The sequence below is a fragment of the Chiloscyllium plagiosum genome, unplaced genomic scaffold, assembly GCF_037043375.1.
Source record: "Chiloscyllium plagiosum isolate Xiang-an unplaced genomic scaffold, Cpla_swu_hap1 HiC_scaffold_7, whole genome shotgun sequence".
NCBI lineage: Eukaryota > Metazoa > Chordata > Chondrichthyes > Orectolobiformes > Hemiscylliidae > Chiloscyllium > Chiloscyllium plagiosum.
Genome location: NW_028270145.1, coordinates 65675421 through 65688730, shown reverse-complemented (window position 1 = coordinate 65688730; position 13310 = coordinate 65675421). Strand labels below are relative to the sequence as shown.

At 40.1% G+C, this 13310-nt stretch overlaps 1 protein-coding gene across 5 annotated transcripts in view; it reads left to right on the top strand.

Moving 5' to 3' along the window:
- Nucleotides 1-13310, top strand: part of LOC122551628 (RNA-binding motif, single-stranded-interacting protein 1-like) — a 210437-nt gene that overhangs the window by 69219 nt on the left and 127908 nt on the right. The gene's annotated exons all lie outside the window — the stretch shown is intronic.

Sequence of the window (13310 nt, the reverse complement as noted above, 5' to 3'; positions counted from 1 at the left end):
CCTTATTAAAAAGCTCATTGGTCATCAATGAGATGCCTGACAGAAGTGCCTCTGCCGGACGAAGTCTGTTTTGATTTATGAAAGGGAAATGAATTTTGACAAGTTTACCGAAACTTTTCGAGAATTGACTTGTCGAGGAGGAGTCAGTGAACGTGGCATACCTGGACTTCGTGAAGGCTTTTGATAAGATCTCTCATGAGAGACTAGCATGTAGAATTAAAGTGCATGGGATTGGGGGAAGTGTACTGACACAGATAGAGAACTAGTTGGCAGGTAGGAAGCAAAGTGTCGAAATAAACAGGTCTTTTTAAGAGTGGCAGTCAGTGACTAATAGCATATTGCAGGGCTTGATCTCAGCTATTGACAATATATATTAATGACATAAATGAGAGAGTTAAACATAATATCTTCAAGTTTGTAGATGATACAAAGCTGGGTGAAAGGATGAGTTATGTGGAATATGTGGAGTTGCTTCAGTTGAATGAATGGGAAGATGCATGGCAGATGAAGTATGATATGGTTATCTACTTTGGTACTAAAAACAGGAACACATTATTATGTGAAGGACAATAGATGGGAAAGGGGGAGATGCAATGAGACCTGGATGTCCTTGTACATTAGTTGCTGAAAGTAAGCATGCAGGGGCAGCAGACATAGAAGAAGGCAAAAGGTATGTTGGCCTTCATAGTGACAGGGGTTTTGTACAGCAGTAGGGATGTCTTGCTGCAATTGTACAGGACCTTGTCCAAGCCACATCTGGAATAGTGTGTTCAGGTTGATCTCCTTATTTGAAGAAGACTGTTCTAGTTATGGAGGGGGTGCAATGAAGGTTTCCCAGACTGATTGAGGATGGCAGGTTTGACATGAAACAAAACTGGATTAGTTTGGAATATATTCACAAGGGTTTAGGAGAATGAGGCAGGACCTCACAGAAATTTATAAAATTCCAACACAATGACAAAGAGTAAATGCAGGTAGAATGTTTCCAATGACTGGGGAGTCCAGAACCAGGTCACAGTTTAAGGCTACAGGTATGCCATTCCGGATTGAGATGAGAAATTTCTTCACCAGAGATGTTGAGCCTGTGGAATTCTCTGTCACAGAAAGATATTGAGGTGAAAACATTGAATGTTTTCAAGAAAGGATTAGATATAGTTCTTGGAGCTAACAGAATCGGAGGGTATGGGGATAAAGCAAGATGATGGTACTGAGTACAATGATCAGCCATGATGGGGGAGCAGTCTTGAAGGGCCAAATGGACTACTGCTGCTAACATTCTCCATGTTTCTGATTGTCAGAAGAGCAAGTTAGTTTTCAAAACATATCAAGGCTGCATGTTCTCCCCTCTTCTCTCTCCCACCCTGCAACCCTGTTGAAGTCACTAAAAACTGGAATTTAATGTGTGCTATTAGCTCTTTGAGAGAAGATTATACATAGGATTGGGCTTGTCCTTATTTTTGTTTATGTTTAATGGATTAGATTTTTCTCAATTAGAACTCCCAGCATTGGTTGACAATTTCATGGCATGAATGTGAGAATTAGAATTTTATTTTAATCGAAAGGCCATTACAAGGCAAAGTCACAATTCAATTTGCAGTTTTTTTTATCATGTTCCTGGTTACTTTTCAGTAATTATAACAATATTTTTCAAAATTTTAAACAGCTATGAGTTGCTTGGGAGGATTTTCTTTTTGAAGTTTAGTTTAAATAATGTGCAATGATATTTTTAATATCTGGCAAAAAAACCAAAGAACTGTTTCCTCAACGTTTAGTTTCAATCAGCTATACTTTCTTATAATTGCTGGTATCGACCCGTTTCTGACTCTGCCAAGTCCTCAAGGTTGCAATTTATATGTTTATAAGAAAAGTAGGGATAAACTCCTCATGTTGTCGTTACACTGTGTATCCCATCTTTCACCTTGATAATAATGTCTACCAACCCCTGCACTCAACTGCAGAAAAGCAAGTTAGCATTTTTACTTTATTTAGCAACTACAATTAAATGTGTTTCCTGTACTACGTCTTGTGAGAATGCATTTCCTTCCTATCAGAAAGTCAGAACGTTTCAAGACCTTTGTCATCTGAAATGCCCATTCAGGATATTTTACAAAATGTATAATTAGAATGTGTAGGCTGCAATATGATGGCATCATCACATCATTTACAATTGAAATTATTTCTTATTTACTCTAGCCTTAATGTCTCTGTTAAGACTTTAACTTGGTATTGTTTTATGCAGAGCAACATATTTTGCCTGTGTAACTGAATTCCCTCTACCCTTGCATCATTCTGGTTAACCTCCCCTGTACCCCCTTCACAGATTTGACATTATTCCAAAAATATCATGCTGCAAATTGGTCATAATATTCTTGCTGAAGCCTAACTAGTGATTTATAAAGATTTAGCGTAACTTTAATTTTGTACAGTCATTATGATTAACACTTTCAGAAAGAATTGGATGTACTTTACGGTTTTTGAGGATATTGTTAATTTCTCGGGCAGGATAAAATTATGGCAATAGATTTTAGCTATTGCTAAACAATTATGAACTGTTGATGTGAGACTCTATAAGTTAGAACTCTAACTGTCTTCTGAACATCCCCTACATTCATATATAGACATAGGCAGTGAGTAAAAAAAGAAAAAAAGTTGGTGTTACAGATGGAGGGAAAAATTGTGAAAGCAGTTCAGTTGGATGATCCACTGAGATGCCTTGCCAGTTCCTTAATCTCTCTCCCCCAGGTGCCTTTGCTTATTTGCAGGCAGCACAGAATGACTGACAGCAGATTAGGTCTCTAACCTATTGGTTTAAAGCAACAGCTTAGAGCAGTTGTTGAAGGAAAATTAAGCTGGCTTTCTTTAGGCTCTAGGTATTTTTTATTATGGAAAGAAAGGCAGCACCTTCCTTTCTGGAGGTCCGAAAGCTTTTGACCTCCTTGATCCCACCCAAATGGCTGCTCAGCCATCTGAGAGCCAATCACATAATTGTTGGCAGGCAGATGACCTTCATCATGGACAACGGGTCACCACTCCAAGGATCAATCAACTATTTGTTTGCTGAATCTCCCATCATGCATACCCCCAGCTCTAGCTCATGGAGTGACTTTGTCTCGTGCTTGAACAAGCAGCAGTGTAATCAGCACGAAGGAGTGTCTGTAGCCTGTTTTAAAGTATGTAGTAATCCATTCCACTTTCCTTGGTGTTCAAAGCATTTTCCATTTTTGTCCACAATCAAAAATACAGAAAAAAAGTGGCCCTTATGATAGAATGACTCTAAATGGCAGTAGAGCGACCCAAAAAGGAGTGCAGAAGGGGCATTGCCTTTCATTTTTAGGAGGGCAGTATTTAGGGATATAAAGATTCAGTGATTTGATGTTACAGATTTTGTAGCCTGCATTTCTATGGGTGGAGTGGCAGCACTAAGTTATAGAGGCAAAATAGTGAAAGGCTAAAGAGAAATTCTAAATTAAGGTCAACCGTTTTGAATTCAGTGCAGTGGAAAACAAGATCCAATGTAAGTTGGAGAGGTTAATATTAATAATCAAGCAGCATTTCATATTGAGTAGAATTTGGGCGGTGGTGTGTGCACAAGTTAGAGTTGATTTAGGTAATAGTCAAAGAGTACAGTGAGTAAGTTATTTTAGAATTCAAGCTTTCAAATGGCAAAAGAGATCAGTTACATTGCTTAAACAACTTGTGGGAAAACTATGTTCAGCTAAAATTCTGGATGATCACCAGATAATGGCTACAAGGTAAGGAATTATTGGGTTTGAAAATGTAATGCTGTAAATGCATCAAAAACATAGAGCTAGGCTAATGTTTTGAACATTTTCATTCATCAGAATATGCTAGTTTTTATTTACAAAATTTAAATAGTGGTGGAGAGGTACTTCAAAAAAAATCTTTTGCAGGGCCATGATGGAATAAAGGATTTATGAGCATGTGATTTTAATGCCTGAGGCATTTGTCGTTCTACCGGATAGGCTGGGTGTGCCTTGTACAGTGCTTGCTTCATTTCTTAATATTATTTCATAATTTAAAAATGTGTTTGAAAATAGCCTACTCCTGCAAGCCCTGTGTCTTAATTTTGCTTGTTATAAGAATGATATGAGTATAAATAAATGTCTAGTAAAACTGGAAGCTAGTTTGTAACCTCCTTAAAGAACGTTAGTTACTTATAATTCATTATGAAGTTTGTCAACACATTCCAGGACACAGTAAATTTGCAGCTGAAAATCAAAAGTTTCTCGTTAATCAGTTCAGCTGAATGCAACATGAAACGTATTTCAAGAAAATGGTATAAAACTGCTGAAAATTTTAATGGACCAAAACTGTTTCTCACTATTATAAGCTACCCAGCAATTTGATTCCAACGATGGCTTGCTATATTTTGTTTTATTGTACAAAGGCAAGTCTGAGATGATCTCATTGTGAATCAGCCTAAACCGGTTTCCATTATTTGTTGATTCTGTAACTGGCTACCAACTTGTAAAATTTATTGTCTTTCTTGCAATTTTCATTCCTGATTCTTCAGAATAATGTCAGGAAGTTGCAAAAAGAATAGCAGATGTTGAAAAGAAAGAGGAAATAGTAGGATGGTAATATTTTTGTGATAATTGTAACTGAGAGCTTCACACATGTGTTAAACACAACAATTCAACTGACTTGGAAACTGGATTTATCCACAGCCCAAACCAGTCCCTAAGTTGACTGTAAATTTGCAACAACAATCATGCACGTAGTAGCTACAGGATAGCTAACCTTAATTTGCAGTAGTCTCAAAGATTTGATCAGATGACATTTGATCACAAGTCAGTCAGTTGTGTAGGAGACCTGTATTCACGTTTGATCACATTTTTTTCCACTCTGCGACCGATGCAACTAAATAAATCCAAACTTTAAATTCAAAATGAGTTATATGATACTTCTACAGAGTACATACGCTTATTCACCAAAAATGTATTTGCTAGGAACAACATTTTGTGAATTTAATGACATCAATCGGGGAGGCAGCAGCTCAGTGGTATTATCCCGGGGCTGTAAACCCAGAGACCCAGGAAATGTTCTGGGGATCCAGGTTTGAATCCCATCATAGCAGAAGAAGGAATTTGAGTTCAAGAAATATCTGGAATTAAGAGTCTAATAATGACCGTGGTTCCATTATGAGTTGTCAGGAAAAACCTAATTGATTCACTAATGTCCTTTAAGGAAGGAAACTGCAATCCTTACCTGGTCTAGCCTACATGTGACTCCAGCCCCACACCAATGTGGTTGACTCTGCCCCGAGAGGGCAGTTGGGGATGGGCAATAAATGTTGGCCGAGCCATCAAAGCCCTCATCATACGATCGAATAGAAAGAAATATTAAAAAGCATTTAAAATAAAATTGATAACTTTGTTGAACTTTAACTTTGCTAAAACAAAGTTTATGGGGCGGCACGGTGACTCAGTGGTTAGCACTGCTGCCTCACAGCGCCAGGGACCCGGATTCGAGTCCCACTTCGGGTGATGTCCCACAATCCAAAGGTGTGCAGGTTAGGTGAATTGGCCATGCTAAATTGCCCATAGTGTTAGGTGCATTAGTCAGAGGTAAATATAGGGTAGGGGAATGGGTCTGGGTGGGTTACTCCTTGGAGGGTCTGTGTAGAACATTGGGCTGAAGGGCCTGTTTCCATACTGTAGGGAATCTAATCTAACATGGTTCACGGACTCTCACGTTAGAGAGTTGAGGTGTTCCATTCTTCAGGAAAAGCACCAAATTGACCTATTTCACAAATAAAGCATGAACAAACATGAACTTTTTCTTCCGTGGTCTCTACTAAGCACACAGTCAACCTGTGTGCCTCTTTCTTATTTTTTCCTTCTCTCTATCTCTCTTTCTCTTTATTTTTAACACTTTTTTTCTGGTGTTCTCTCTCTCTCTCTTTCTCTAATGCTCACGCTCTTTCTTTCTTCTCACTCACTCCTCCACCCTTTCTCTTCTCGCACGCGCTCTCTCTCTCTTCCACCCCCTTACTCCTCCTTGTTATCATTTCTTTCCCATTCTTTTTCTTTCCTACCTTTGCTCATCTGAACTTTTAATTCCCTCTTGTATCTCTCTTGTGTGTCTCTCTCACACACCAAGTCCGAATTGACAATGAAGTGTTGTGTTCCAAATAACTGGGAAGCCAGCAAGGCAGAGACAGCTGGATTTGGTTATAAAGCATGATGTCAAGGCACTGTGCATACTGGGAACATTTCATCTACATTCCTGGCAGTAGCATTCAAGAACTCATCGTCCATTGCATAGACTCTAAAATCAGGAGCATTGGAAACCTACGTCACTACAAAGACAGATGAATTGAGAAATGGGAAACTTTATGTTCAGGAGGGATGCTATTTGTGAAGAGTTTCATTCTGTATCCTTTCATGTGTTGTCGGGCAATACATGAAGTATGAATGAGGTAGTGGTATTGTGTTCGTTTACTGGACTAGTAATCCAAAGGCCCAGGCTAATGTTCTGGGAGCATTTGGTTTGAATCCCAGTACAGCAGATGGTGAAATTTAAATTCAATAAAAATCTGAAATTTAAAAAAACACAGCCTAATGGTAACCATGTTTGTTGTTGATGTAAAAAACCATCTGGCTCTCCCATGAACTTTAGGGAAGAAAATCTGTTGTTGTTATCTGGTCTGGCCGATATGTGTTTCAAAACCCCCAGCAATGTGATTGACTCTTAACTGCTGTCTGGTTAATTGGGGATGGGCAATAAATGCTGACTTAATCAGCATTGCCCACATCCCATGAATGAATGAAAAAAGTCTTGATGTCTAATGTAAGGTGTATGTATTTTGTTGTTTCTTTAATTCTGATGTCAATTTTGAACAAAATACTATAATGTTTGTCACTGTCATATCTTGGCAGGCTCAAGTATGTGACAGCCATAGGTTCTGCAGAATGTATACATTTTTTTTCTGATTTACAGTTATTTATCAGACAATTCTTTAGAAGGTGTGTGTATGCATGCATACAAAAAGACTTGTCAGCTTTGACTGAGCCATGACCTCAGAATTCTGTGGGTTCACTTGTATCTTGAGAGACCAGAGCACTAAAATCGAGGTTGATTTTTCTGTGAGGTACTTGAGGGCATGCTACCCTGTCAGACATGCCAATTTTTGGATGAGCTATTAAATAGAGGCCCTGTGCTGTCTAATGAACATAAAACAAAAAATGCATGCTACAGGAAGGGAGTCCTCATCTGTGTCACGGCCAATATTTATCCCTCAATTAGCATCAGTAGAGCATTATGAGGTTATTATCATATTGCTGTTGTGTAAACTTGCAATGCATTGTTTGGCTGCTGTATTTTCCAGATATCAATAGAAGCTACATTTCAGATATGTTTATTTGACTGTAAAGTGCTTTTGAGATATTCTGAGCATCATGTCTCACTCTGAAAGCATGGTGCAAATGAAGCCCTGTTATTCCCGGAGTTGTCACAAAAGTTAAAGATTTTATTGAAGTGTGCAGAAATTGTCCTTTTGCCTGTTTCTTTAGACTCGGGCGAACAAAATGTGGACCAGTTTGTTGTACTTAACAGAATTACTATTTATTACAAAATAATAGATTCTAGCTACAGGTAAACAACTCTGAACTGCCGACATATAACTCCTACTGGTTAAGTGTTATGGGTACAGGGGAAAAACTGGGAAGGCCGTTCGATAGATCCTGGCAACATTCATTGAGATGATCTTTTTGCTTCCCAGTCTTGGTGTTCTTCCATGTCTCTTTGGGTGGTTTTTGCCTCCCTGCAGAAGGTGAAGAGTGACAGGTTCTAAAATTATAAAGTCTCTGACTTATTGGTCAGAAGCAACAAAAATACAGCAAGAAGTGAGAGAGGAGAACTGGCTTTCTTTAGGCTTTCTGTATTTTCTGCCACATTTTCTCCAATCATCTGGAGGTGTGCAGACTTCAAGCAATATTGTACATGTCCACAAGCCGGTCAGCTGTCCAGCAGCCAACCATGTAGTTGTAGGCAGGCAGATTTTAAAATGATCCCTTTTCTGTCTACAGTAAAGAAATACAAATGAAATGATACAGTCTTACTTGAGGTTGTGAAAGAGGTATAAATCTATTTGCTGGTCACGTGCCCTTTGTTCTAGTCGGGATCACTTTCTTTGATCTCTCTTCAGTGAAGAACTGTACTAAGGGGTCTCTTAAGTTTTATGAGCACATAGTGATAACCACTGCTAACATGTGGTTGGGTAGATCGCTGCCAGCATCCTCCTTTTCTTGTTGGGTCTTCAATGTGCTTGAGAACAACCATAATGAAAGACGATTTTGTCTTAAACAAGATGCAGTCTATTGCTTGATAACAATCTGGTGCAAATTACATTAGAAGGTGGATTTCATTACTCAGATCCATGGCAGGTCTATGATAATCAGTCTGTGTCCTTAAAGATTCTAAGATGTTCTGCCTTTCCCCAGCCAAGTCCTCATGCAATTAAGGTTAATGCTGTTTTAGCATTAACTCATTCCCAGCCATTTCCTTGTACAGTATCTCCATCCATGTTTTTCTCACAAATTAATATTTGTGCTACCCCTACCCCACTACCCCTTTCCTCCTGAGTCTTAGACTTAGCATATTCAGATAGTTTGGAGGCTTCACCATTCTTCCAGAACAGTTTCTTTGTGACATGAAAGATTGTAAGGTGTTTGCCTCGAGGGCTGTTGAAATTGATTCTTAAGGTGTGGTTCTTTGAACAAGCTTTTAATCATTGTTAGGTTTTCACAGCTAGGGCCGAGTTCTGCGAGGATCATCTTTGAGTAGATGTGCTACCATCAAATCTCCTTGTAACACTGATATTGCAGAGCCTAATAGGATGTAAGTGATGACGGCTTAACTATTTATAAGGCTTCAAAACACAGGTATACTTCAGTAATAAGTAGTAATATATTACATTTTATTTAAGATAACAGGATATATTAGACTAAGACTGTATTGTGAGTAAATTTTAAAGAGGAGTTATACAGAGTTTTAACTGGTAATGGGTTGAAGAGTTATGGGAAGAAGGCAGGAAAATGGGAGTGAGGAGCATATCAGCCATGATTTAAATGGCAGAGCAGCCTCAGTGGGCCAAATGGCCTAATTTTGCTCTTCTATCTGAGGAAGTTATGAATGTCTTGCTGTGTAGTGTCTTGTTGCCTTACCACATTAAGAGCACTGTCTTTTTTTTTTCCATTATTGTTCTTGCTACACAGGCTGGTCAGGTTAATCAATGGTAATCTGGATTCTCAAGACATTTATTTATTTTAAAACATCAGACCTAGCAACTTGAGACTGAGTATAAACTGAGCAGCAGCAGAAGTTTACTGACAAAATCTGCAACCACATGGCCTGGTACATCCCACATTCTACATTATCATCCAGCTAGGGCTCAAACCTGGTTTCAATGAATTATGCAGGAGGGCATGCCAGCACCTGGGAAACCGGAATACAAGGTATCAACCCGGTGAAGTTACAATACAGGATGACTTGTCCTCACAGCATACCTATCTACTCTTAAGCAGCAAGTGAAAGACAGGGCTAAATGATTCCACAACTTGGAGAGAGGAGGGGGAATGGCGTTTTTGATAAGGGATAGCATTACAGCTATCCTGAGGGAGGATATTCCTGGAAATACATCCAGGGAAATTATTTGGGTGGAACTGAGAAATAAGACAGGGACGATCACCTTATTGGGATTGTATTATAGACCTCCTAATAGTGAGAGGGAAATTGAGAAACAAACTTGTAAGGAGACCTCAGCTATCTGTAAGAATAATAGGGTGGTTATGGTCGGGGATTTTAACTTTCCAAGCATAGACTGGGACTGCCATAGTGTTAAGGAATTACATGGAGAGGAATTTATTAAGTGTGTACAAGACAATTTTCTGATACAGTATGTGGATGTACCTACTAGAGAAGGTGTAAAACTTGACCTCTTGGGAAATAAGGCAGGGCAGGTGACTGAAGGTGTCAGTGGGGGAACACTTTGGGGCCAGCGACCGTAATTCTATTATATTTAAAATAGTGATGGAAAAGGATAGACCGGATCTAAAAGTTGAAGTTCTAAATTGGAAAAAGGCCAATTTTGATGGTCTTCAGCAAGAACTTTCGAAAGCTGATTGGGGGCAGATGTTCACAGGTAAATGGACGGCTGGAAAATGGGAAGCCTTCAGAAATGAGATAACAAGAATCCAGAGAAAGTATATGCCTGTTAGGGTGAAAGGAAAGGCTGGTAGGTATAGGGAATGCTGAATGACAAAGAAATTGAGGGTTTGGTTAAGAAAAAGAAGGAAGCATATGTCAGGTATAGACAGGAGAGATTGAGTGAATTCTTAGAAGAGTATAAAGGAAGTAGGAGTATACTTAACAAGGAAATCAGGAGGGCAAAAGGGGATATGAAATTGCATTGGTAGATAGAATTAAGGAAAATCCAAAGGGTTTTTACAAGTACATTAAGGACAACAGGATAACTAGGGAGAGAATAGGGCCCCTCAAAGATCAGCAAGGCGGCCTTTGTGTGGAGCCGCTGGAGATGGGGCATTTATTTTGCATCAATACTTACTGTGAAAAGGATATAGAAGATATAGAAAGTAGCGGAATAAATGGTGACACCTTGCAAAATGTCCATATTACAGAGGAGGAAGTGCTGGATGTCTTGAAACGCATAAAGGTGAATAAATCCCCAGGACCTGATCAGGTGTACCCGAGAACTCTGTGGGAAGCTAGAGACATGATTGCTGAGCCTCTTGCTGAGATATTTGTATCATCGATAGTCACAGGTGAGGTGCTAGGGGACTGGAGGTTGACTAACATGGTGCCACTGTTTAAGAAGGGTGGTAAGGACAAGCCAGGCGAGGGGATTCAAAGTGGCTACAGACCAGTGAGCCTGACGTCGGTGGTGGGCAAGTTGTTGGAGGGAACAGGATGTACATGTATTTGGAAAGGCAAGGACTGATTAAGGATAGTCAAATTGGTTTTGTGCATGGGAAATGATGCCTCACAAACTTGATTGAGTTTTTTAAAGAAGTAACAAAGTAGATTGATGAGGGCAGAGCGGTAGATGTGCTCTATATGGACTTCAGTAAGGTGTTCGACAAGGTTCCCCATGGGAGACTGATTAGCAAGGTTAAATCTCATGGAATACAGGGAGAATTCGCCATTTGGATACAGAACTGGCTCAAAGGTAGTAGACCGAGGGTGGTGGTGGAGGGTTGTTATTCAGATGGAGGCCTGTGACCAGTGGAGTGCCACAAGGATTGGTGCTGGGTCCTCTACTTTTTGTCAGTTACAGAACTGATTTGGATGTGAACATAAGAGGTACAGTTAGTAAGTTTGCAGATGACACCAAAATTGGAGGTGTAGTGGACAGCGAAGAGGGTTATGTCAGATTACAACAGATTACAACAGGATTCGGACCAGATGGGCCAATGGGCTGAGAAGTGGCAGATGGAGTTTAATTGCGATAAATGCGAGGTGCTGCATTTTGGGAAAGCAAATCTTAGCAGGACTTATACACTTAATGGTAAGGTCCTAGGGAGTGTTGCTGAACATAGAGATTTTGGAGTGCAGGTTCATAGCTCCTTGAAAGTGCAGTCGCAGGTAGATAGGATAGTGAAGAAGGCGTTTGGTATGCTTTCCTTTATTGGTCAGAATATTGAGTACAGGAGTTGGGAGGTCATGTTGAGGCTGTACAGTACATTGGTTAGGCCACTGTTGGAATATTGTGTGCAATTCTGGTCTCCTTCCTATCGGAAAGATGTTGTGAAACTTGAAAGGGTTCAGAAAAGGTTTACAATGATATTGCCAGGGTTGGAGGATTTGAGCTATAGGGAGAGGCTGAACAGGCTGGGGCTGTTTTCCTGGAGCATCGGAGGCTGAGGGGTGACCTTATAGAGGTTTACAAAATTGAGGGGCATGGATAGGAAAAATAGACAAAGTATTTTCCCTGGAGTGCGGGAGTCCAGAACTAGAGGGCACAGGTTTAGGGTGAGAGGGGAAAGATATAAAAGGGACCTAAGGGGTGGTACGTGTATGGAATGAGCTGCCAGAGGAAGTGTTGGAGGCTGGTACAATTGCAATATTTAAGAGGCATTTGGATAGGTATATGAATAGGAAGGGTTTGGAGGGATATGGGCTGGGTGCTGGCAGGTGGGACTAGATTGGGTTGGGATATCTGGTCGGCATGGACGGTTGGACTGAAGGGTCTGTTTCCATGCTGTACATTTCTATGACTTCTAAAAGTGGGAGCATCACTAACCTCCCCACCTATGATAATAGGGGAGCCCAATTCATCTGGGCAAACAACAAGACGATAGTATTCAGCTGTAAGTGCAGTCTGGATGATCTGTTCTGGTTTTCTCCAGGTCCCGCTCGTGTCATGGATACCACTCTACAGCCAGTTCATTCCATGTGACATCAAGAACAATTGAAACTACTGGTTGTGGCAAAGGATCTGACAGTATTTAGTCAAAAGTACTGAAATTGTGTGCTCTAGAACTTGCTATGCTCCTAACCAAGCTCTTCCATTACAGTTACAATGTTGGCATCTATTGGATCATGTGGAAAATTGCCCAAGTATGACCTGTACCCACTAATCAGGAGAAATCCGTCCCACCTAGTTGATGTTCCATCAGTCTAATTTTGATCAAAGTGATGGAATAGGTAATCAGCAGTGCTATCATGCAGCCCTGGCTTAGCACTAACATACTCACTAACACTCAGTTTGGATTCTGTAAGGTAATGACTTGATTACAGCCTTCATTCAAACATGGGCAAGAGAGCTAAACTTCAGAGATGAAGTGATATTGTAACATAAAGGCAGCTTTTGACTGAGTGTGGATCAAGAAACCCAAGCAATATTAGAATCTGGATATCAGGGATAAAGATGGAAGATGTGTGGTTATTGGAGACCAGTCACCTCTGCTTAATGACATCTCTGCAGGAATTCTTCAGGGTTGTGTCCAAGGCTGAACTGTTTTCAGCTGATAAATCAGTGCCTTCATCATAAGATCAGAAATGGTGATGTTTGATGATTGCACAGTGATTTGCATCATTCGTGAATTTTCACACACTGATGCAGCCAATGGTCAATGGCATCAGACCCCATTATCAACATCATTTGGGTTACCATTGTCCAGTATCTGAACTGGACTAGCTGCATAAATACTGTAGCTTCAAACACGGGCCAGACAGTAGGAATCCTGACACAAATAACTCTGCTCTTGACTTCTCATTGTCTGTCCACCATTTGCAAGGCAGCAGTCAGGAATGAGATGAAATACTCC